General features: G+C 46.2%; 1 protein-coding gene across 4 annotated transcripts in view; it reads right to left on the bottom strand.

Annotated features, from left to right (window-relative positions):
- HPCAL1 (hippocalcin like 1) overlaps nt 1-20656 on the bottom strand; it is a 69503-nt gene extending 48847 nt beyond the window's left edge. For 2 of the 4 annotated variants that reach the window (XM_061990383.1, XM_061990386.1), the window contains exons 1-2: nt 20409-20656; nt 4042-4088 (exon numbers count right to left, since the gene is read on the bottom strand). The gene's annotated coding sequence lies outside the window, so the exon portion shown is untranslated. The remainder of the gene's footprint in view (nt 1-4041; nt 4089-20408) is intronic. The other 2 variants (XM_061990385.1, XM_061990384.1) reach the window with 1 other exon arrangement.
- Between the last annotated feature and the right edge of the window lie 2506 nt (nt 20657-23162).

Below are 23162 nucleotides of genomic sequence, written 5' to 3'. Positions count from 1 at the left end.
TCTTCCAGCTTGGAAATCTTGGCTAATAACTTCCATATTTAAAAGCGGAGCCTGCTTTTAAATTTTCTCTAATAAAAGTAAAGAATTAAGGACAGAGTCTGAATTTTAAAAGTTTTTGAAAAGTGGGCAATCTTGAAGCCTGTGTGCACCCAGGCAGAACATTAATTCATAAAAACAAACACAGATGAACAGCATTGTTGCACATTCATTCTGGGGTTGGTTTTGTCCTTAATATCTTTGTATGAGCAAACAGCATATGGAAAGCAAACACTCAATACAACATAGGAAAGCCTCAAGAGTGAAAATACTAATAAAACCTATTTATAATGCCAATGTAGAAGACATACTCAAAATAGTAACTTTTAAAGGTGGTAAGGAGGAAAAAAAACCAAGCTTTGACTAGTGACACATCAAACCATAATAAACTCTTCCCAATTACTTCATTACATAAGCCACTCACACAAGATACTCCATTTGCTATTGTGCTCCCCAATTTTTCTTTTTATAGACACATTTTCCAATTAATTGCACTTTTTCCCCCTACTGGGGTATGGTTTTATGTGTGACAGACACCTGTCCCTCGCAGCTTCCTCCGGCAGGGTTTAGCAGACTGAGGAGAAAGGTAACAGGAAAAGGTAACACTGAATGGTCTCCCTTTCCCAACAGCATTTGAATCCTTAAACCAGGGAGTTTTCCAAGGCTGTAGTGCAGAGGATGCCAACAGAAAGGGGAAAACAATCTCAAATTCCCCCTTGTCTTGCCTGCTTCCCTCCCTCCTCTTCTGCCTTGGCAGTCCATCTCTGCTGCTGGTTTTTCCTCCTCACAGAGTCCAGATGCTCACAGGGAGGGTGATCCCATGAGACCCTATATATGGGGACACAGGTGAGCTGTGGGGAAGATAGGGGGACGCTGGCAGGGACAGTAGAAGAGCAGCCATGTCAAGAAGCACCAGTACTCAGGGATGAAGACTGAACAGAAAAGGTCCCAGAGCCAAGCTGCAGGGAGGTGCCCACAACCCTATTCTATGCTCAGAAGTACTTCCAAAAACACCCCAGCACCAAAGGCAAGAGTATTCCCTGGTTTCCATGCCAAGCCACAAGTGGTCCTGAGGTATCTCCAGAAGCCCAACTCCATGTGATTTCCCATTCAAGGGAAGCCACCTTCCCTCAAAAACAAAGGCTGAACAAGTTTCAGCTCAGCTTTCAGTTTTAAAATAAAATGTTTCTCAAAGCCAGTTTGGAAGGACAGATCTGTCAATCTTTGACTGCAAAAAGTTCCACTTCAAAGTTCAAGTCCCAGATGTTGCATTGATGCACGCCACCTCTGCACTAGAGAAGCAAGAAGCCCTGTTTCAGCTTCAAAGCCTCATGTCTGTGCAACCAACAGGCAGTTTCCATTGCTGTTCATGCCATTTCACGTCACATCCTCTGCCCTCCCTGGCCATGGGTCATAGCCACTCACGTGTTCCTCCAAAACAGCCCAGAGGCTACAGCAATGCCACTGCTGTGGCCCCACTGTGTCACACCTGAGACTGCAACAGCCCTCATGCCCACATCACATCTCCAACCTCCCAGCACAGCCACCCCAGCAGCGCCCCAAAACACTGCGGGGCACGTGAGACCCTGCATGGTGGCCAATCCAGTGGTTCTGCCCAGGGTGGCCCTGATCAGGGCACATCTCCTGTCTTGTGTCTAGTGCCTCACTGTCCAGGCATGTGCTGACAGGCAGAGACAAGGGGAAGCAGCTTGCTCCATCAGAGCCTCTGGTACCTGGTCAGGAGACCGGCCAAATTCCAGTTTCCTTCTTTCCCAGTCAGCACCCTTACCTCCAGATGTGCTCACCTGAGGTGAATTTCAAGCTACTTTCAGGCACTCTCACATATATTTTGATGATGCTATACTTTGCCACCCACGTGTCACTGGCTGCACGTTACAATTTGGAAAATGCCCAGTTGGCTCAGCACTAGTCTGCCTTCAAGACTGTTCCTTACTGTATGTAAGCCAGACCACCACAAGGCTCCATACAGAAACTGTTACACTCTGTAGATGTGCCTTCATACTGGTATGGATCATTCAAATGCCCAAACTGGAATAAAGGACATACTTGAATTTGAAAAGGAGGGACAGAGACTATTAAAGCAGCAAAGATGTGATGTTTAAACACCTGACACCTCTAAACTCTGTTTGCACAAGTGTGTCTGGAGCCCAGGTTTCCCTGAAAAAACACAGAACTCTTATGCTTTTGAATATACTACCCAAAGGATCTACCCAGGAGAAAGGAACACTAATTATGGAAAGCACAACCTTGTTAATACCCAAGACATTTAACTTATAAACTATTCAGGTGTTACTTGAAACAAGAAGAAAAGAAAATCCAATTTTAAGTACAATTTAAACTGACAGTTTAAAATTGCCTGGCCTTTACACACATGTATTACAGTCACTAACCCCATCCTCCCATCTGCCCCGAGGAAAAGAGACCTTGATTCATTTTCCAACATCTCAAAAAGATCAACTGATGATTCAGGTCCCAGTACAGCGATTATTAGTACAAACAGTGTGCAGGTTTATAACACAGATCCTACCACAGCTGCGGGGCTAAGAGAGAAGAGGGGTTTATAAGCTATTACTCACAAGAGTCTTTTGGCAAAAGGCACACGGGATTCATGATTTGGCCTTGTAATACTCCTGTTTTATGGACATAAGACTTAGAAAAACTGTCTGGGGTAAATTAGCTCTCTTTATACAGAAAACACAGATAACAGTTTATTAAGTAGGGGATGTTTTCATCAATGAAAAATCTAATTATTGACAAGCACATTAGGGGGCATTAAACAAGACACTTATAAATGTTAAATGAGCATTTTCTGGCCAAAATGAACACAGACTTAAGGTGGACACAAGCAAAGTACAACACATCAAACCCCAGCATCTTCCTTTGACCCAAAATGAAACAAGTGCAGATGGCTACATTTCAGCTGTACAGACACTTCAAGAAGTCAACCTGGCACCATATGTATCAAAAAGCACCTTATCTATTAAAAATACATTGACTTAGAAGATGGAGAAGCCCATTAGAGGTTTGGGACATTCAACTGCTGTTCATTAGTCAGTCTGAACACATGAAAGCTCTAATAGCTTGTATCCTGTGCACTAGGGAAATGCAACTAAAGAATAAACTTCCTGAGCAATTAATGGACAATTATATAATTTGGTTAATCTCACTGAAAAGCAGTCTAGAATTGAAAGAGGAAACAGGTTATGTATTTCTCTAGAAACAATCAAAACAAACAGCAAAGGGTGCTACAGAACAGAGTCCCAGCTGGTGCTTACCAGAAGAGATTAGCTCCACCAGAGGAAAAGAAATTGCACAGATTTACACCAGCCTAAAAGGTGGCTCCCCAGCTGAAACACCACAAGACTGGAATACCTGAGCAATCACATTCTCCTGCAGCTCTTTATCAACTTAATGTTTCACTTACTTACAAATAAAGACCTAATGAAGTGTATACAAATGAAATACATGGCAGTCTTGGGTGCAGGCAGGACAAAATCAGTCACATGCAGCAGTTACGCATGTCCTTTAACTCTCTGGAACTTGCATTCCTTTAGATTAACAGAGTCAGACAGAACAGAAGGTAAAAAAACCCCTAAGGTTGCCCTTAGACACTGAAAACATTTTGCCTCAATTGATAGCGTAGGCCTTCACTAAAAAGTACAATGTAATCTGTACAGATTCTCCCCGAAGTCAAATATTTAAAAACATTCAACAATTATTTCACTAATCAAATCTCAGGAAATCCATTTTGGTGCAAAGTTAAAGCTTAACATTTTGATGCCAAACCCCTGCTCACAGATTAGCCCTGACAGCCACAGGCTCAGCAAACGCAAACTTCTGCACCTGGTGCAGAACAAAAAGCACCTCTTGTATTTTCTATGACTAATTTGTTTTTTCTATTGCTGATTTAAAGAATGCCTTGAAATGAGTAGGCTCCAGAAAGTACTCACGACTTGAAAGAAGCAGGCTCCAGAAAGTACTCACCACCTATCTTGGAACCTCTTGAGAGAAAGTCCAAGCGGTTCGACTTCCTGGAGGAGAAGACACAAACCAAACATACTTTACATTACAGCTTTCTTCTAAGCGACAACCGTCCTACTTTTTGGCCTCTCCTGCAAGAAACAATTTTCCCAGCTGAAAAAGAAATCACAATTAGATTCAACCATCTCACATCAGAAAGTCTGCTCCCGTTCTCATCCTACACTGACAAACAATTTTGCTGCCCGTGTTTGCATTTTATTATTTCTCCTGAAATAGAAAACAGCTTCCCTGTTGAAAAAATTGCAGATTTCTCTCAAATTCAGACAGCAAATTCTTCTGGCGTTCAAAAATCTGCTGAAATCTGCTCTCACTACTTTAAATATTTGCAAAACTCATCTTGCAAAACAAGCAAGTATCAAGTTCAAATTCAGAAGGCTTACTTGGCTTTTAACTCAGAATATTACTATGCCAAGATCTAAAAACAGGAGAAAGAAATAAAATATGAGAGTGCCATTTTAAAGCTTTTTGGAGCCACTATGCATTGCTCTGAAAGGTTAGAGATCACTTCTCTTTCTGTTAAGAACAGAGACCTGAGTACAATAATTTGCATCCCTTCAGCATCTGCCAGCTGTGAATCCAGAGGCTTCACCAACCCTTAAGGAGTCACAGAAGAGAGCACCACGAGTGAGCTCAACTGCTCCTGCGACTCCTAATCTCTCAACTTCTGGGGATTAGAAAACCAAAACCAAGTGACTTGCTCCGATTCCTACCCTCCCACAGATCTGACCATCATTTCTCCAATTGCCAAAGCCAGTCGTAGCTGGGAAGCATCCCTCTCCTCCAGCCCAGCGTCTCCAGTCCCACCACACCAATGTCATTCATTGCTCTTGTCTGACCCAGTAACACCACAACTTCTGCAAATAAAATCCCGCTGTGTTTGGGATCCTCCTCCCAGGTGCCTCCAGCCCAGCCCTAATACACACATTGGTCTGCCCCATGCAAAACCTCATTCACAGAGACCCCAGACATTACCAAAACCTCTCCAATAGTCTCCTTCAACACTTCACCATCCCTGCAAGTAGGGGATTCTTCCTTTCATGATACTGTTCAAACTCATTACCGCTTGCTCTAATTCCATGGCTATGAGGCAGAGGTTTCCTATTTCTTCCCTCACAACAGTCTTCCAGACAATGCAAATCCATTGTGCAAATCCTTTGACTTCTCTCCAGATCAACCATCTCACTCCTTTCCATCTTTCCTCATGGGTCTTGTTCTTCAGATCCCTTCTGGTCACTCTCATTTTCCCCACGTCTTGCAGAAGCAGTGCCCCAACATTGGCTCCAGTACTCAGTGATGCCAAAGCAGCAGGAGATGCAATGCAACCCATACTCCTGTTTATGGAAGACTGTGTCTGCTGGTGTTGGGGCAGGATGATGCTGGCAAAGGAGTGTGTGTGACACATGAGGACCCCAAGATGTTTTTCAGCTGAGTCCCTTCAACATTCTCTAGGTAGTCTGTACAGCCAACTCATTTGTCAGGGATGTTAGCCCATGTTAATGCCTTTGTATATGAATGATGAATGCTCCAAGTTAATTTTCTGGGTTTGTCCAAAGCTATTTGAAAATCTAATCTCTCCTCTCAAGTGCTTGTAACCTCCCCTAGTTTGGTGCTACCTGCTGCATCTGAACCAATATTTCACCAAATGCATCAATTACAATGACCCAAGACACAGGGTCTATATCTGGAAATCCCCACCCAATACCACTTCTGAGCTTGATGACATACTGAAACTAAGCCTGGTTAGCAAACCTACATTGCACCACTCATAAGGCAAAAGTTTCTCTAAAATTTCTTTTCCCTAGCTTCCTTCTTAGAGCATCAAAACAATGCCAAAAACCTAACTAGGACTGAAGTAAATCCTATCATCTGCACTCCTTCTATCCACAAGACCCATTACTCTGCTGTGGAAGGAAATTAGGATGTCTGACATGATTTGTTCCAGACTAATCCATGCTGACTGTTACTCATAAGTACCCAGAAGACGCCTAGGTGGGAAATAATTTATTAACTTACAGGAAAATACCACAATAAAAGTCAGACTCGCTGTTATTTTTATTGCAATGCCCTCTCTTTAAAAAAAAAAAAGAAAAAAAAAAAAATCAAGCACTGTATTTTATTCTTTTTCATTGTTATAGAAACCTCACAGATTCTCTACAGGTTTTCAGAAATAACCACCCAGAAGAAAATGAACTGAAATCAAGCAGCTGGCCAATATCCAGCTCCTTCGACAAATCATAAGAATGAGACGAGTGTCACGGAGGTGAGGCTGGGGTATCCCACCCTGCCGTGGAGTCACCAGCCACGCCTCATCACTGGTGGTGCTGGCTAAACAGCTTTTACTGAAGACCAACCCTGGTACACCCTATCCTCTCAACATCTGGGGACAAATAACCAAACAAACCCTTCCCTAAGGCCCAGAGAACCTGGAAGAAAAAAGAAAATAAAGAGAAAATCCCTTGAGTTCTCCCTGAATTATTCTTTTCCTATTTTATCCTGGTATCTTCAGATGTTAACTACACCAGTCTTCTGGTCACAGGAAGGAGCCTCCAAGATTCTATGAATTTTTCTGTTATTCGTGAGATCCCCATGCAGACGCTCACAAATATTGCAACCCAGTGGCAATACCGACCTTCAAACAAGTTATTTAGTCAATCTAGTATCCTTATTTTGTACAGGGGTGGATGTTATCTCTCCAAGCTGCCAATCCCATGAAACGCAATGGAAAAGTAAGGTAAAGATCAAATTTAGTCAACAGCAAAATAGGAAACACAAGCCAGCAGCTCCTCTGATTCCTATTTTGTGTTGCTGGTACAACATTGTTGTGCCTTCCCCATTCAAAAAAAACCTTACAGAACAGTGCAAGATTATTTGGTCACAGTTACACATTCAAAATAAACGCACTTCCCAGTGCTTGGACAGATTCTGGTATCCCAAAAGACTTCCAGGAAAAAAAAAAAAGGCTACTTAAATTCTTATAATCCAATCCAATAGAGCAGAGGGTAACTGGACAGCACACATCCATTTCTATGTTAACAGCATATGAAGTATTTAAATGTACTGTCAATTAAAAGTAAGGTATAATTGAATTAACAGAAGCAACTTATGGCAGAAATTCAACTACAAAGCAGAATTAAAGGAAGAGATGTCAGTAACTTGTGGAGGCTGGGCAGGAAGAGGCAAGTGCATCAACCTACTACTGTGAGAGCTGCTAGCAAAAAGCTTAAGGAGGAGGAGTCTGCTTCAAAGAATCATTTGTAAAGATTCTCCTTATAAAAAGTGCTTCATTGATAGACGGTGCTTTGACCTTTCTGGCAGGGGTAAATCTCCCTCCTGATGGTCACACATCACCCACCCCTGCCTCCCCTGCGGTTATGGCAGCTCTGCCACATCCTGCGGAGTCCTCGGACCTGCCTTAGCTTGCACCAAAACCACTGCAGGCACCTTTATTTTTCTTTTGTCTTGTTTTCCAAAGTGATTTAACCCTACTCCTCTGCTTTGAGTCAGACATCATACATTAAATAGATTTATTTCTACATGATGCAGGAGCTTCAAGTGTTGTGGGCACTTAAATGCTTTTAATGGCCACCATTTTACCCTGCCCTGTTCTAGCTTCTATTTGTTCCCCTTTGGCTGATACTGTCCTTGATTAGTCTCGATGCTGATTACCAATAAGGCCCTCCCACACCTCCAAGGTTCAGTTTTCATAACTGCATTAAGACAAATCAATACTGCTATTAGCATTGCTACGTTTGCAGATGGTGTGACCTGCCTGCAAACATCGCACACAGCAGTGGAGATAATCCCCAGCACTACATGAAATCTCCCCTCTTCCTTATTTCTAGTTTATTTTTTTAAACTGCACTCTGCTGTTGTATAAAAATGTGTTGAGGGGTTTGTTGTTTCACTTTTTTCTTGCAAATGCAAACAGGTGGGGCTTACAGGACACACAATTTTGCAGTCCCCTTTACAGATGGGTAATAGCAGTCCATGAACAGCCAACAAACTGTCCTGTCACTTGCACTAGATGATTATTGTTGTACTTCCCTTCTAACTGAACCCTTCTGTTCTCATTTTCCTCCAGTCCCCCACAGCTGGTCAACTCATATCCCAGCACTGCCTCTCACCTTTGGCTGTTGCACTTCTACACATGCCTGCAGATGCATCCACACTGCACGCGTAGCTGTGCCAGCACTCGTGTCAGCTCACAACTGTTCTGGAGTGTGTCCACTCATCCCTTCCTCCATAGCCGTCTCTTCTAACTCACCTCTCGCCCCCTTTTTCCTCCTCGCCTTTCATACCAGGTTCGTAACCTGCCATGCTCAGAGTGCACCCAGCAGTTCTCAGAAGTCCCACTTTGACATATCTGCAGTGCAACTAACCTCCAAGATAACCCTGTCCTCCAGGTTTGTTTTCTTCAAGGCCCCTATATCCCAAAAGAGGCACTGCAGTTCACCTTGTTGTCCAAGCTCGTCGCCAATCTGCCTAAACGTCAGGGATCACTTACACTGCTCAGAGGGCCCAGATATCACCGCAGCCCAATGCAAGCCCACTTCCCTCAGCTCCCAGGAAGGTTTTTCAAGCCCATACAGAGCTCCAGATTTAGACCCTGGCTAACATAAAAGCTAATTCAAGTGTTCTCCTCAATACCCTGCTATGTCAGTGGTGGAGGTACACCTCAGGCTTTGCATCCCCTGAGAGGTTGGTATTGCTGACAGAGATTTCTGTTGTGTCAACAGAATAAACTGCTGCCCCTCCTTTCTCTGCCTTGGACACTGCCAGTGGCACCTCTCCCATTACCACTTCACCTGAAGGAATGTGCTTGCAGCACTCCCAGAAATGTATTATAATCCAACTACTGCAGTGGTAAACTGATGTACAGAAACCCTGCAGCTTGCCCAGGAACATCTCAGGAGGCATACAGTTAAGTCAGAGATTCAATGTGTCTCACTCAAACCCCAGGCCATCAGCCAAGCCCCAAGTGCATCAGCTCCGGTAGCAGACAGGAGATGAACCCTATACCTGCTTCCAATTGTCACCATGACCAAAACAACAGGGAATCTCAAGTCTAACACATCAAACTGGACATATGCAGTGACAGGTTCACACAGCCCAAAAGCGCCTGATGAAAGTTCTCGGCAGCCACCACAGTGAAGCTCCACATCTCACAGGGAACACTAACCAGACGGCTGCAAGAGCACAACGGAAAGAAACACCGAGCACTGACAGAACCAGGAAACAGCAACAGGGAGGAGTTCAAAACATTCCTCAGAGGCAGTGTTTGCTTATTTGGAGTACCTCCTGCACCTATTGACTGAATAGACTGAAAAGGCTTCCAGGCTACTTTGATTTCCCATTCTGTAAAGCAGCCTGTATTTTCAGAAGGTTTCCCACCCCTGCCAGCTTTCAGCCTCCAGGACTTCTCTCTCCGCAGTTTATTTGGACAACTTTCCAACACAATTTTTTGCAACCTGAAGCTGCATCGCCAGTGCCTACACAAAAGCTCACAAAGCCACCCTGACACTGCTTTGTGAAAGGTGAAATGAAAAGCCAGGTCCACCTCTCAGCAGAGAAGACAGAACAAAGAATGGTGGATGCTGTAACATTTAAAAAATGCCCAAACAAAACCAGGGGAGTGGGACTGCTGGGTGCTGTAATCTCTACCCTGGAAGAAGGTTGTTTTCCTTCGGTTCCCCTTGGCACTCAGGTCTATTAGTTAAGTCAACAAGTCCTGAGAGAATGACAAGATGTTTACCTTGGTGCTTAAACGTAAACTCTCCAAGTGAAGAGACCTACATCTCTGGAAGACTGTGACTTGTACTCCTACCCAAGCAGGAATGTCACGCCTTAGCTATGAGATGTCAGAGGTGGCCTCAAAGGAAGCACAGAAACCCCATCAAATGAATACTTCTATCTCTTCCATTTTTGCTGTGGGAAACATTAGGAAACACTCCATGCTGCCCCGCACATCCCCATGGCACACATGCTGTGCTGGAGCTCTCTTTACAGCACAAAAACAGTTGGAGTATAATTTTAAAAGCTTGGACATAAAATAGCAGAAGATTAGGTCTACAGTGAGTAACTGTGGTTCCGTACCTCCAAAAACCTCACTCTGAGCATCCCCCAAGTTTTATTTATTAAACACAGCTGCAGTGTAGTGTGGTTAAAGCATTGGCTGAAGAACAGCCTGAAGTGTGCAGTATCTCTGGTCGATGCTATCCTAACACAGTTATGCTTGCCAGATCCTGGGAAACAGGGAAACCAACGGAAACAGAAAGAAGCCTGTGCAAAGCAGAAACCTGCATGCCAACAATGCCTATCATGAAATAAATCATGGGCTACACCACCGCAGACTCATCTCAGTGGAGACGGATGCAATGCCCTGTCATCAGAGAAGTTTAGTCAGTTTGACTCAAAGCTGTGGACTGCATTTCTGCCATACATATTGGTTTTTACACACACAGACCCTCTCACAAGTTAGTTGATAACCTTCGGCCAGTGAGCATGATCATGCTATGAATCCCCTCATCAGAGGGGTGAAGAAGGTGTACAAACATCTTCACTGCCCAATCCAATTAGTATCCCCAATTAGTATCTGCAGTCCTTAGCACAGTTTTACACAAACAAAGCTATTTGGTTTATTAAACACGCCTCAAACATGGGTTCCACAAAAGCAACTAAAAGGAAACCACAACAGGATAAGGAAGCTTTAAAAATTCAAGGATGAGCAAAGGCATTTTTCAGGACAGCACTAGGGCTAAGACTAGCAAAGTAAGCTGTCTGTACAAGCTCACGTACTGCACTAAACTCCCCTAGAAGTTGCATGCACATCAAAGAAGCAAAGAAAGGTATAGAAATTTGAAGACTCTGATGACCAAATGCGTTTAATCTAAATTGTCAGAACAAGATGTATAATTTTTGCTTAATTTTTTTTTTCCTTCCTGAGGTACAGGGTTATTTTGGTGGTCTTTGTTGGGTTTTTTTTTTTCAAAAAAAGACTATTAACAAATGTCACATATTACCTGGTCTAACTTGCACACAAGCGATCAGCCTACAGTTAAAAAGGATACAGGCAGCTGGGGACAGAATGATGGCAGTTATTTACTCTATTTCCTCTTTTAAACTTTTTTCCAATACAATTAACTAAATTATGTCATTACACATTCATTGTCCAGGAAGTTTCTCTCTCCCCCTTTTTAGCCTCCTTTTTAGTTGCATATCCCTGCTTCACAGGATGCTCTAAAGTAAACATTACATTCAAGTTACACAATAAAGATTTGGGAAGGATAGACTGAATAAGAGAGGTCATGGGAAGGGAGGTATCTGCTAAAATAAGATTTGCTAAGCAACTACGCAGGACACAGTGTCAACTGCCTTTTATTAAAGGAGATTGCCAATTTGTGTCAGCTAAGATACCAGGTGGAGGTACATAACAGAGGAGTAGCTGAAAGAGTTCAAAACCTTTCCAATGACTAAATGAAGCCTGAATTTATTCAAAACCCAAATTACAATGATAAATGCTGTTATGGCTCAGCCAAGGTGCCTCATATAACCGTAACTCTCTCTGCATATTGAGGCTCTTTTACGCTACTCAAAAATCACAACATGCAGCTGCATCGAAATTGAGAAGATCACAAACTAGTGCTCCTGAGCAGTTCATTTATTAGTTTTAAAAAAATGACACATTCTGATTTTTATAATAATAAGGGGAAAACCACCTTGAAAGCAAAGCAAAAAACAGATGCACTGGTGTCTTGTTAACCTCCAGGGTGCTGGAAAAGCAATGTTAAGCGCAAAACTTCCTGCACACATCAATTCAGGCTTTAGAGGCTGTAAAATATCAAACTCAGGTGACAAAGAATTTTCCAAACTAATGAGTCTTCCCTGCTCTGGTGGGACAGGCAGCCCCTCCTCACCTTGGCATGGGCTGGGTTCAGCCCACAGCAGGGCTGTCTGAAACACTCAGGTGACTCTTTCCCTGGGAGCTGCAAGGACACTCAGGTGACAGCACTGCAAGTCACCTCCTCCTCTTTGTACTTGGTGGGAGCCACGACCTGTGCGAAATCAGGCACCTGGAGAAGACTGATGGGTGACCCCCCTGAAGTTTATACTTTGGGATTTGTCTCTGTTGTTACTCTGGTTGGGGATTTTTTCCCTTTCCTTCCACTGCTGACTGACATTAATACATTTAAATGGAGGCTAACAATGGGAAGCAGGAAACTGGCATCTCCAAGGCTTAATGTGGACAGCAGGGAAAGCTGGGGGAGGAGAAGAGACAAGCCGTCTCAATGGGCACCTTGTAAACTCCACGTCATGCCAGTCACAGTCTTTGGCAAGAGATGTAGAATCCTGGCTGGGGAAAACAGCACAAAGGGAGGTTTAGATTGGAGATTAGGAAGAACTTTTTCCCTGAGAGGGTTGTTAGACATTGTCACAGGCTGCCCAGGGAAGTAGTAGAGTCATCATCCCCGGAGATATTTAAAAGCCATGCAGTTGAGGTGCTGAAGAACATGGTTTAGTGGTGGGTTTGGCAGTGTGAGGCGAGTGGTTGGACTCGATTATCTTTTCCAACCAAAATGATTCTATGTCACAAACACTGCCATAGATAGAGGTGTCAGTGGTGCCCAGCCCCAAGGAGCTCAGCCTACAGCACCACTCTGCCCTAGCACCCACATATCTTCCTCAGGTCAGGGTCTGCCCAAACACCAAGTATGACATAGCAAGTGTGCTCACCTGGAAAGCAGGATAGATAGCACTATACCTCTCATGATATTTAAAAGCCACTGAGAGTTGATCTTTCCATCCAGTGACTGTCACACAGGACGCACGCTCAATACAAGCTCCTGAGCAGGCATTAATATACAATAGTCAGCCCAAACTTTTGAATGCATACAACTCAAGAATATAAACGTCTTCACCAAAGACGTTTTTGCAGTGCTTTCATGAAACTGAGCAGGCAATGTAGAACATTTTGTTAGAAACTTACCTCCCTATCAAGCTTAAGAAGCTGTCAAGGCCATTAATGAGGTACACAAGATCCCAGCATTAGCCGTGGGCACCAGGTATATGCAAACACAGCTTGACACCAAGATCCAGCTAACTGGATCCCAATGCAAATGGAACTAGCCAATGCCTGGCTATGAAGCTCCCTGCCTCCAGAAGATGATGACTAGCCAACTGCTAAGGAAGAAGACCCTTGAATGTGTTCCACCAGAGCACTGGAAACAGACAATAAGGGCTCCCTCACTTCCAAACCATGCCTTCTGAATTACACACATAAAACGGAGCACTCAGTACATTCACTTATTTCTGGTGCCATCAGTTTGTCACAGTTTGCTTCCTGAGACTTCTGGAAAGCTGCAGCACACACCTTGCTAACAGCCTGACAACAGTCCCCATCAGGGGTGATGGAAGACGTGGGCAAACCCCAGGAGATCCAGGAGAGGAGAAATCACAGTCAGTGTGGCCAAAAAGCTCAGATCTGGCAAAACCCACGTGCAGTAACGCATTTTGGCAGAAGAGACACCCTCTCCTTTGATGGACTCAGTAATTGCTTCAGTTATCCACACTGGAGAATCCCACAGTAACTCAGTGCACATCAGAGATGGGATTTTTCTCCCGCAAAGGCTCCTCTCCTCCTCCTGGCTGGCAGGGAGACATTAGTGGAGTCACAGATTCCTCCTGCAACCACAAACTGCTGTGGAGCGTGGTTGTGACCTGAACAAGACAAGACAGGCTCTTTGCTCCTTCGCAAAGTGCCACCAGTGTCAGGTGGTTTCACACAGGGACAAATCTGGCTGGGCAAGTCACCCTGCACATTCTGGGCTTCCTTAAGGAGATGGGAGAGGAGACTTAGAGGATTAATTGAAAATGAAAGGTGGTCTTCCCTTGCTTTGCATTTCTCCTGAGAAAAGCACAGATATTAGTAAGAGAGTTTTAGGACAAGATTTGGGAGTGTATGTCATTTTAAGAAGCATGACACAAGCTGAACAGAAAGCTGTGGCTGCAGTCTACAGAGCTCATTCTCATTTGCTTTCAGACAGCTCCAATTACCCTCAGCTGGAATGAAATCCAATTTCCATTAAAAAAAAAAAAAAAGTCTTCTGATACATCTTCTGACACCCCTAGATGTGCCCATGACCAGCTCAGGCAGAGCTGCTGCTCCTGGGATGAGCCTGGTGCAGAGGAATGCAGCACCCTCAGGGGCTCACACTGTGCTCTCTGGGGGAACAGGCACATATGGCAGTGACCCAACTCCCATCCTGACAACCTGAGAAGGGACCACAGCCCTTCTAAGCGCTAAGGATACAGCATCCTGCAACCCCCCTCAGTCGGTGATTTACCAACAGCAAGAGAGCTAAAAGAAATGCAAAGGTCTCCCACAACTATTTCCACGAGTTTGCTCTATGTCAAACCTAAGCAAAGGGGAATAATTTGCCATAGGATTTGAGGGAACAAAAAGCCTGTCCTTACACCAAGGACAGGCTTGGCCTGCCACCCTCCACTGGACATAATAAAGCCAGGAGAGAGGCTAGACACGGGCACATGTTTGCTCCCATTGAAATGATCCTGGCTTTCAGAGACCAGTCACAAAAAGGTGACTGTCAAATACCTGCATTTCCAATACCTGTTTTATTTTGTGGAAGTGTCCCCTTTAATAAATTCTTATGTACAGGAGCACCCGTTTTCTGGAATGCCTCCCAGAAGCCCTCTGAAAGCAAAGCTGATATACATGAGCTCAGAGCAATAAAACTCAGCCTAGCAAAAATAAAAGCAGTGTCTAATCACATGGCTTTTCCAGGACAGGTTGGACGGGGCTGTGAGCAACTTGGTCTAGTGGAATATGTCCAAGCCAGTGGTAGGAGCATTGAAAATAGATGAGGTCCCTTCCAATCCAGGCCAAGTCATTCTGTGATTCTTCCTTGGAGTATAGCAACTCAGGCTGTCAGTACAAGAGCTGTAGGAGGTCAGACACTGGGAAGAGGAGACAGAGAGGTGACACAAGACAGAGGGGTATTGATCATCAAAGAAGAAACTCAAATTGGAAACTGGAAGGAGCAGAAGCAACCCTGGCTTGTTCCAGATTGATGCTTTGACCACTCTGCAGAGGACTACAGGCAGCTGCCTGTAGTACTCATGGCCCAGGCAGCTCCTGTCTGTGCTCACAAGCCTAAATTTCAAGCCTTCAGATCTGGTGATGAGGATACAGGGTTTTCAAGCACCTTCTAACATATTTAACAGATGTTGCTTCTAGGCCCTTTCCTAAGCACCGCAAAGTATGCTTGCTTTTGAACACACATTTCATAATTAAAGTCAGTGCTAATGGTTAATGCATCCACAACATCTCCCCTTGTAACTCCCACTCGCCTCTCACACGCAAGCAGCTCTCATCAACCAGCCCCAAATTGTCCTCCAAAGGAAAGTCTGTTTCTCCCCAGATAGGTTTTAAAAAAGATAAAGCGATGTCTTTGGATAAATACTATTTACCTAATTAAAAAAAACCCCAACCAACCTTCCCTAAAGAGAAGCAGGAAAGGATGCCCTGCAAATGCTAACCAGCTTTGACAGCGGCTATCTGCAGCACGACTGAAAGCAGCGAGCTTTCTCCCCTCGCACCACGGGCGAGCTGCCAAGAACAGAGCATCCTGCGCACAATGCCCTTTAGAAAGAAAAAACAGAAACCTGAAAAAAGGAGATCCTGCTACCTCTGAGCGAGGAAAAGCATCCCCTCTGCACAGACACGCAAGCCCGCGCAGAGCAGAGGTGAATGAGAGGCACTGCGAGGAAGGCGACGAGGGCTTGCAGCACAGCACGCCCACACACCCGCTCCCGGCCCCCCCAAGGCATTTCTTTTCCTCCTTCCTCCCACAGTCACCACCCCCACCTATTCTAAAATGACTTTGTAGGAGATGTGCCAACTTGCAAGTATCCGCAAGATATATTTCCCCATCCCATAAGCAAGCCACATACTATCCACCGCATGCTGCTATTTTCAGGAATTGACAAGAATTTGGGTTTGCACACCAGAAGATAAATGTCCCAGGGCACTCAGGATGAAAATGCCACTTGCACTGGTAGGAAGGACCTTCCCGATGCTGGCACACTGCATGGTTGGGAAACCAAAAACAAACCCCTTTGCCAGTCTGACCAGTAGTCTGACCAGTCCACTGGTTAATTCATTATGATAAACCCATTGTCCAAAAAAATCTCATAACCTAATTGCTAAACCAGCTGCCCAAGTTTAGCTGTGGCTCTTGGCAAGTATGTCAGGATATCAGTACACTCCATTTCCAGTGAGCATCTCTGTAGGTGCAAGCCATACCTTCCACTTTCAAAGTCTCCAGGTGCCCAAATCCATTATTTTCCAAAGTCAGTTGGATATTTAAAAAGATACCATCAGCTTAGAACACCTCTCTGAATACATTAAGATTGCAGAAACTGAAATACAAGAAAGAATCCCTTTTTCCCCAGTTGTTAAATATGCATTTTCCAATTTGGGCAGCCTGATCTCCCTGGAGAGGAGAGGAAAGCTAAAACACACTTGTAGAAGTCCCCATAAAAACTGGCAGAAGGTCTCAAAGGCTAGTGCATGAACTGTATGTAACTACAGCTATATCTGAGTTTTGTTGCTGGGTTTTTTTCCCCAGCCAGATTTCACATAGATCGTGTTGCTTGATAAAGGCAGTTTGATCACTGGGAAACATGAGAAGTGCAGGAGAAGAGAAAGGCTGACCAGGTTGTAGCTAGCATCTTCTGCATGAGCTGATGCTGGTGTGGGTTTCCACGGCATCTCCACTAACACAAATCATCACAGACAATTCCTTAAACTACTTGCTGCTTGCTTTGACTTTACAAAGACACACAGGACAAGAAGCACTGAAATAGTCAGTAACATTGACATGTCTTCCACTCTGGTTATTAGCAGATATCTACAAATCTACTGTGCAAAATATAAGCAGCAGTTCTTAATAATAATAAAGGCATATTTCAGAAGAACAGCAATATTTTTTAGATTATTAAATGCATCTGCTCCCTGTCCCCCTCCCTCCCCACACTTCTGCCTTCTAAGTCCAGCACAATCGGTGCAGGCAAATGCATAATTCATCCCACAGTCGATCCTATGGGTCTCCCAGTCATCAAGCAACTTAACATTGAACTTCCAGAAAGATCACATTTCCAGGAGGTTCTGCTGAAGAATACTCTATTAATTGAAAGACTCAGAGAGGTAAGAAGCTCCTTCATGTAATATTTGCCACCATTGTTTAAAGATTCACAATTACTTTGCTAGCAGAGGGTGACAATAAGCAGAAGATATTTATCTGGGAAAGTAAAAAAAAAAAAGCAGAAATCAATGGGTTAATTAGCAGGTTAGTAAAACACTACTGACCCATGAAAGCTTTTATATGGCAAGAGGCTGATGAAGTGAAGATAATTGTTTGCATTTGTTATACGCTCAGGATGGTAGAGGACTATTGGAACAATGGAAATTTCAGGCATTGATTCAAAACATTTTCTGCTCATGAAAGCTAAAATCCAACATTTCTGCAAGAGCAAATCTTTCCACCATCCATGGTTATGCAGTACAGTAATACAGTCAACAGGAGCTAAGATAAATCGCCTCTTGCCAAAAGACGTTTAACTTCAGTCCGAGTTAATCTCCATGAAGATGCTGAAGTTAGATACAAGCTATTTTCTAAGACAACAAACAAAGAAACTGATCCCAGATAGAGACGTTATGGGAAGCATCCTAGGAATATGAGGAAAAATACATTTTAAAATAGAAAGTCTGGTTTCCTTCCATTCATTGGAAAACATACTGCATTTGTTACTGAATATGACCTAAAAGTCATGCTTGAAGGAAAGACCATCAGTTCTTTGGAAAAGTGTGAGATCCTCTTCCCATGGAGTATCAGTACATCTTGCATACACAGACAGCGCAATCTCATTCTTTACTGTATCACATGACATCGCTAAAAATTGAGGGGGAAAAGAAACCCCATAATAACGTAGAATTTTAATTCAGATTGTTCCCTTGATCTACCAGTATTCTCGTCTCACTCATATCAAAGTAATTCCAAAGAATGCTGTCTTGCTTGGAAATAAAAGTAAATCGTGTTGCATGAGTATTTTTAATTGCAACCACTGCTAATCACAGATCACATGCTTTTTTTTAATGTCTTTTTTTTTGTTTTGCAGAGTCATAATGCAAGTTTAACGTTGCTTAGGCTACAAAGCAATCTCTGTCATCAAGTTCTCAACAACTGGCCCATGTTGTTGGCATGCACATGGGCTTGGGTGGTAGACGGAGGCACCACGGTGCCAGCTGCCACACGCAGTGAGCAGAGCATCCCCGGCACCTACACTGTGACAGCCTCGTTTGGGCGCTCAAAAGGTTTGTCTACACTTACAGAAGTCCCTGCTGGTGCCTGCATCCAGCTGCAAGAGCAAACCCCACTCCTGCAGCTGGCAGAACCCTTCTCACTGCTGCAATTCCCCAAATGGACTAAGCCGTGCCAACAAAAAGCCCTTTTTTTGCCAGCAGAGCTGATTTCTCAGCAGAGCTGCTGCCAGCGTTGCGACAGCCACTCCACAGTGGCACATGCTTTTTTTCCCCTCCTCCCAGTTTCCATCCCTACACAGAGAAACCCCAAATTTAAGACAAGAAACAAAGAAAAACAGAAAAGAGGTATCAGAAAAAAGCACTGCGTGCCTTGCTGGCTGGCTAGCATCTCCCCACCTAACCTAAAGGAAGATGTGGGGAGGTTATCTGCCTTTTTCCCCAAGGCTCACCACACCAGATGAAATCAAACACACGCAGTGGTAAGATCCTTTCGCCTGCATCCAAACACCTGAGGAGAGTCAAAGCACCAGGAGCAAGATGGATATTCAGCCCTGGAGAAGTCAGGGCCCTGTGCAGACTGCTCTCCGTCTCTACTCCCCAGTTGTCATGGGAAGCACCCAATGATGCTGGTGGGACCCCACACAGGATGGCATTACCATGCCAGTGGGCAAAAATACTGAAAATAGCTTCCCCAGGCTTTGCTCGAGTTTCATCTCAGGCAAGTAGAGCTTTTGAACCCAAAACCACAACAAATGGTTCCTACTGGGAAAACTATGGAGTATTTTGGGGAGGGAGTAATTGATTCCTCCTTTCTTTCCACAGAGAAAATTTGATCTCCCTAGCAGATTTTCACTTGTGAATGGGATTACCAGATAACGCTCAGTTCCAGTGCTTGCCTGTAAATATTTCTGTGAAAAAAAAAAATCAGGGTTTTGTCAGAAAGGTACAAACCACCCAGCTGTGAGCTGGAGACACAGACCTATCCAACGCCAGCTCTTTTTCTCAGCAAACCTTTCATTCCAGACGATACATTACACGACCTTTTCCCAAACCGAGCTGAAACTTGTTTGCATGGAAACTTACTTGTAAACACACTTGCCTTGTTTTATTCCCTACTTCTGCCGACGCTCGGTACCGGGGCAGCTGCCGCGCACCGAGAACCCCGCGCTCCGGCCAGTTCCCCGGCTGCCCGATGAAAATCACGGCTGGCAGACGCCTTGGCTGTCACGACCTCCCGCTGTCCCCCCTTGTCCACGATTCAGGGGACCAGGGTGACCTCGGCTACAGCTATCTGGCCTCCAGCGCGGCCCCTGGCATCTCCCAGAGACAAACGCCAGCAGTTTTTTAGAGGACGTTGGGGCAAATAGGAAGTCCGGATCTGAAGGACTTGACTCAAAGCGCCCTGCAACATTCATGCGGCGGGAACTTCACCGGGTAAACCATTAACCACCATAAAGCAGAGCTGCGTAACTCCCTTCACCGTCAGGTGAGGCTCACACACGCCTCAAATACACATGTGTGTAGATACACACGAATATACGCACAGAGACACACGGACACGAGCACACTGAAAGACGTACGGAGAGGTACGGATGTATTTTTTCCGAGCGCAGGGGAAAACGCCGGCGCTCCCCGACGCTCGGGGCGAGAAACAGGCGCTGCCAGCGAAGCGCCGCGCCGGCGGGGCCGGGGGAACCCGCTCCGCATCTCCGACGGCCAAGGGGCCGCCCGCCCCGGTCCCCTTCGCGCCGCTCCGCGGGGGTATCAGAGGTGCGCGGAGCGCTCCGAGACCGCAGTCCAGCCGGGACCTTGCCAACCCTCGTTACCAAAAAACACACACTCCCTCCCCTAAAGCTTCGGTGCCCCCCCAACTCCGCTCTCCTCCAGCCCCCGCGCAAAAGAGGGCAGCGCGGCTCTTCCGCACCCCGCCGAAGTTTCCGCGGCGCTCGGCGGGGCAGCCCCAGCCCCTTACCCGGCTAGCGGAGTGGGGTCCCGCGGCGGCGGCAGCGGCTTCCTGGGAGCTACAACTCGGCGGCGGCGAGGAGGGCGCCCGGGCGAGCCGCACGCCTGCGGAGCGGCGGCGAGCGGAGAGGAAAAGAGGAAATGAGCGGGAGGCGCATTGGAGGGAGGGGGAGGAAGGAGCCGTCGCCGAGGGACCGGGGAGCGCGAGGGACGGAGCGCAACTTCCCCGGCGGGGCGGCGGGCGCGCCGCGGGGGGGAGGGGGGGGCGGAGCGCGGCGCACCGCTGCTCCGCGGCGTGCGCAGCGCCGGGCCCCGCGCAGGGGCGGCTCCCGCCGAGACGGGCCACTTGGTATCGCCCGGGCCGCCTCCCGGGCCGCCGCCGCCGCCGGGCAGGAAGCGCGGGGCTGGCGGGGCAGCGCGGAGGGGTGGCTCCGCCGCGGGGCTGCACCCGCCCGCCCGGCAAGCGCCGGCTGCCGACCTTAGCGTCGCGCCGGCGGGGCCGTGGGGCATGGGCACAGGCACGGGCGGCAGGCAACAAGTTTGCATTTTTCGTTTGTTTTTGTTTGTTTCTTTCTTTCTTTTATAACCTCGAAGCAAAAGAGGAGACGATGGAGCAGGATTCTTTGTAGCACCAGCACGCCCCAGGCCCTCCGCGCATCTCTAGCGCGGCTGGAGGTGGCAAGTTTTTGGCAGTGTCGGCAGCTCTGGAAGCGAGCACAGCAGCTTCGCAACACAGCTTTCCAAACCCCCCCCCGCCCCCCGCGACACACCAAGTGCCCCCCCGCGACACACCAAGTGCCCCCCCGCGACACACCAAGTGCCCCCCTGCGACACACCAAGTGCCCCCCCGCGACACACCAAGTGCCCCCCTGCCACCTCAGCAGTGCCCCCTGCCGAGGTTGGTAGCGGTACAGGTGAATTTGTCTGCAGGGGGCTTTGGCACCGGTCAGCTGAGTCTGTGGGTGCTGTAGTTCCACCCGAGCTCATGGTTCTGTGCAAGACATGAACTCGCACAGCCTACCTGCATACCCCATTACAAAATGGAGAGGATTTAGGGACTGATGCTAATCTGCCTCCCAAGGGAGGTAATAGGAAGCATTACTCAGAAATACGGCCTGCAGCACAGACAAAGAAGTGAATCTGCCCATTAGGATGTTTCATTCCCCCCCCAATTCCTGCCTGGCACATTTTAAAATCTAAAATATACGAAGAATTAAATGTAGTTGCCACTGTGCCTTATCGTTAGTTTTCAGTCTGCCTCTCCTTACGGGAGACTGAGCACATTCAGTGCAGTTAAGAGATAAGAACTGAATATGGCTGAAATCAAGGCCACATTGGGAAAAAAAAGATACGTTAAAGATTTTAGCGACAAACCTTGGGAGAAGGGGATAGGAACAAACAGAACCTCCTCCCCTGCCAAAGCAGCAGCTTTTCAAAGCTTATCTCTCCACTAAGTACAACAGATTTTTATAAGGACAAAAAAAAAAAGGCAAACCTCAACCAAAAAAACAACCCAAACTCAAACTTCTGTGTGCTTCAAAGCTTGAATGCACTGAATACATTGATGCAAAAAAGATGAAAGTGTTACTCAACTATAACCATTTGCTACAAGGCCTTTCAGAAACAGCTCAAGAATTTTGCCAGCTTAAAAAAAGAGAAAATAAAAGTTAAAGAGAAATGTCATCCTGAGGTAAAGAGCAAACTTGGAGATTAAAGAACCTGAACAGTTAAACTAGAAGCAACTCGACCAAGAAGGTGTGATGGAAAACTGTATGCAACAGCCATCACTGCCAACTTCACACGCTTGAAGCTTGGTTCTCCTTGCAGATGATTGTGTGTGAGTAATCCCCTTGATTTCTCCACAAACCCTTCCCTGCCCACGTCAGCATGGCTAGGGCTGGCCATAGGGATGGGACTAGCCAAGGGATGGGGCCAGCCATGGGGATGGAGCCGCAGCTCCCGTCGTGCCTCCTTGGCTGCTCTGCCAGGGAGGGTGGTGGAGCAGGTGACGACAGCATCCTCCGCCCAGGAATAGGTGGCAACAGAGCAAGTACCTACTAGAGGCCTCTTCCGAGATTTTTACAGCCCTCAGGGATGACGTCTGATGAAAGGAGGTAGTTTATGGCACTCCATCTCACTTTCATTTTCCAGGTGGCTGTCACTCGGTAGCCCCAACAGCAGCAGGTTCTCCTCTGGCCAGTGCTGCCCCGTGTCTTGTATGGACAGGTTATGAGATGAGACTTGCAGCCGTGGCTGGGGGCTGTCGCTGTTCTTCACAGGGATGCCCATGGAGTGCCCTCAGGTGGGGGTCCTGCACTGCACCCTGCTCAGCACCGTGCTTGGATGTTTCTGTCAGGAGCTGTCTGTGCTGCAAGACTCAGGGTCAGTGGGTACTTACACAAGAAGTGCCCATGGTTGCTCCTCTCTTCAAGCCCTCTGGTGTTCTGTGCACCATCCCATGACAAATTGCATAAATACTGAAAATCATTCTGGATTCAACAGTTATTGGGGAACATCCATCAGCGACCAAATGAGGCATTACTATCATTTATACCCAATGCCATTCTTCAAGAATTTCACCCTTCCAGCTGTGACCAGATACAAGGTGGCACAATCCAGATGGATAGCCGACCAAAGAAACACCACCAAGATTTCAGATGATTGTGGGTCCTAATGTTTCATAACGAGCAATTCCCGAGTTGCAGAAATCTCTTGGGAAACAATGAAGAATGGCTTTGGAAAGTCACCAACTGCTCGCAGACAA

This window comes from Colius striatus, chromosome 2 (assembly GCF_028858725.1).
Source record: "Colius striatus isolate bColStr4 chromosome 2, bColStr4.1.hap1, whole genome shotgun sequence".
In the NCBI taxonomy this organism is placed as follows: domain Eukaryota; kingdom Metazoa; phylum Chordata; class Aves; order Coliiformes; family Coliidae; genus Colius; species Colius striatus.
The sequence above is the reverse complement of the archived record's forward strand: the minus strand, read 5'-3'. Positions and strand labels throughout refer to the sequence as shown.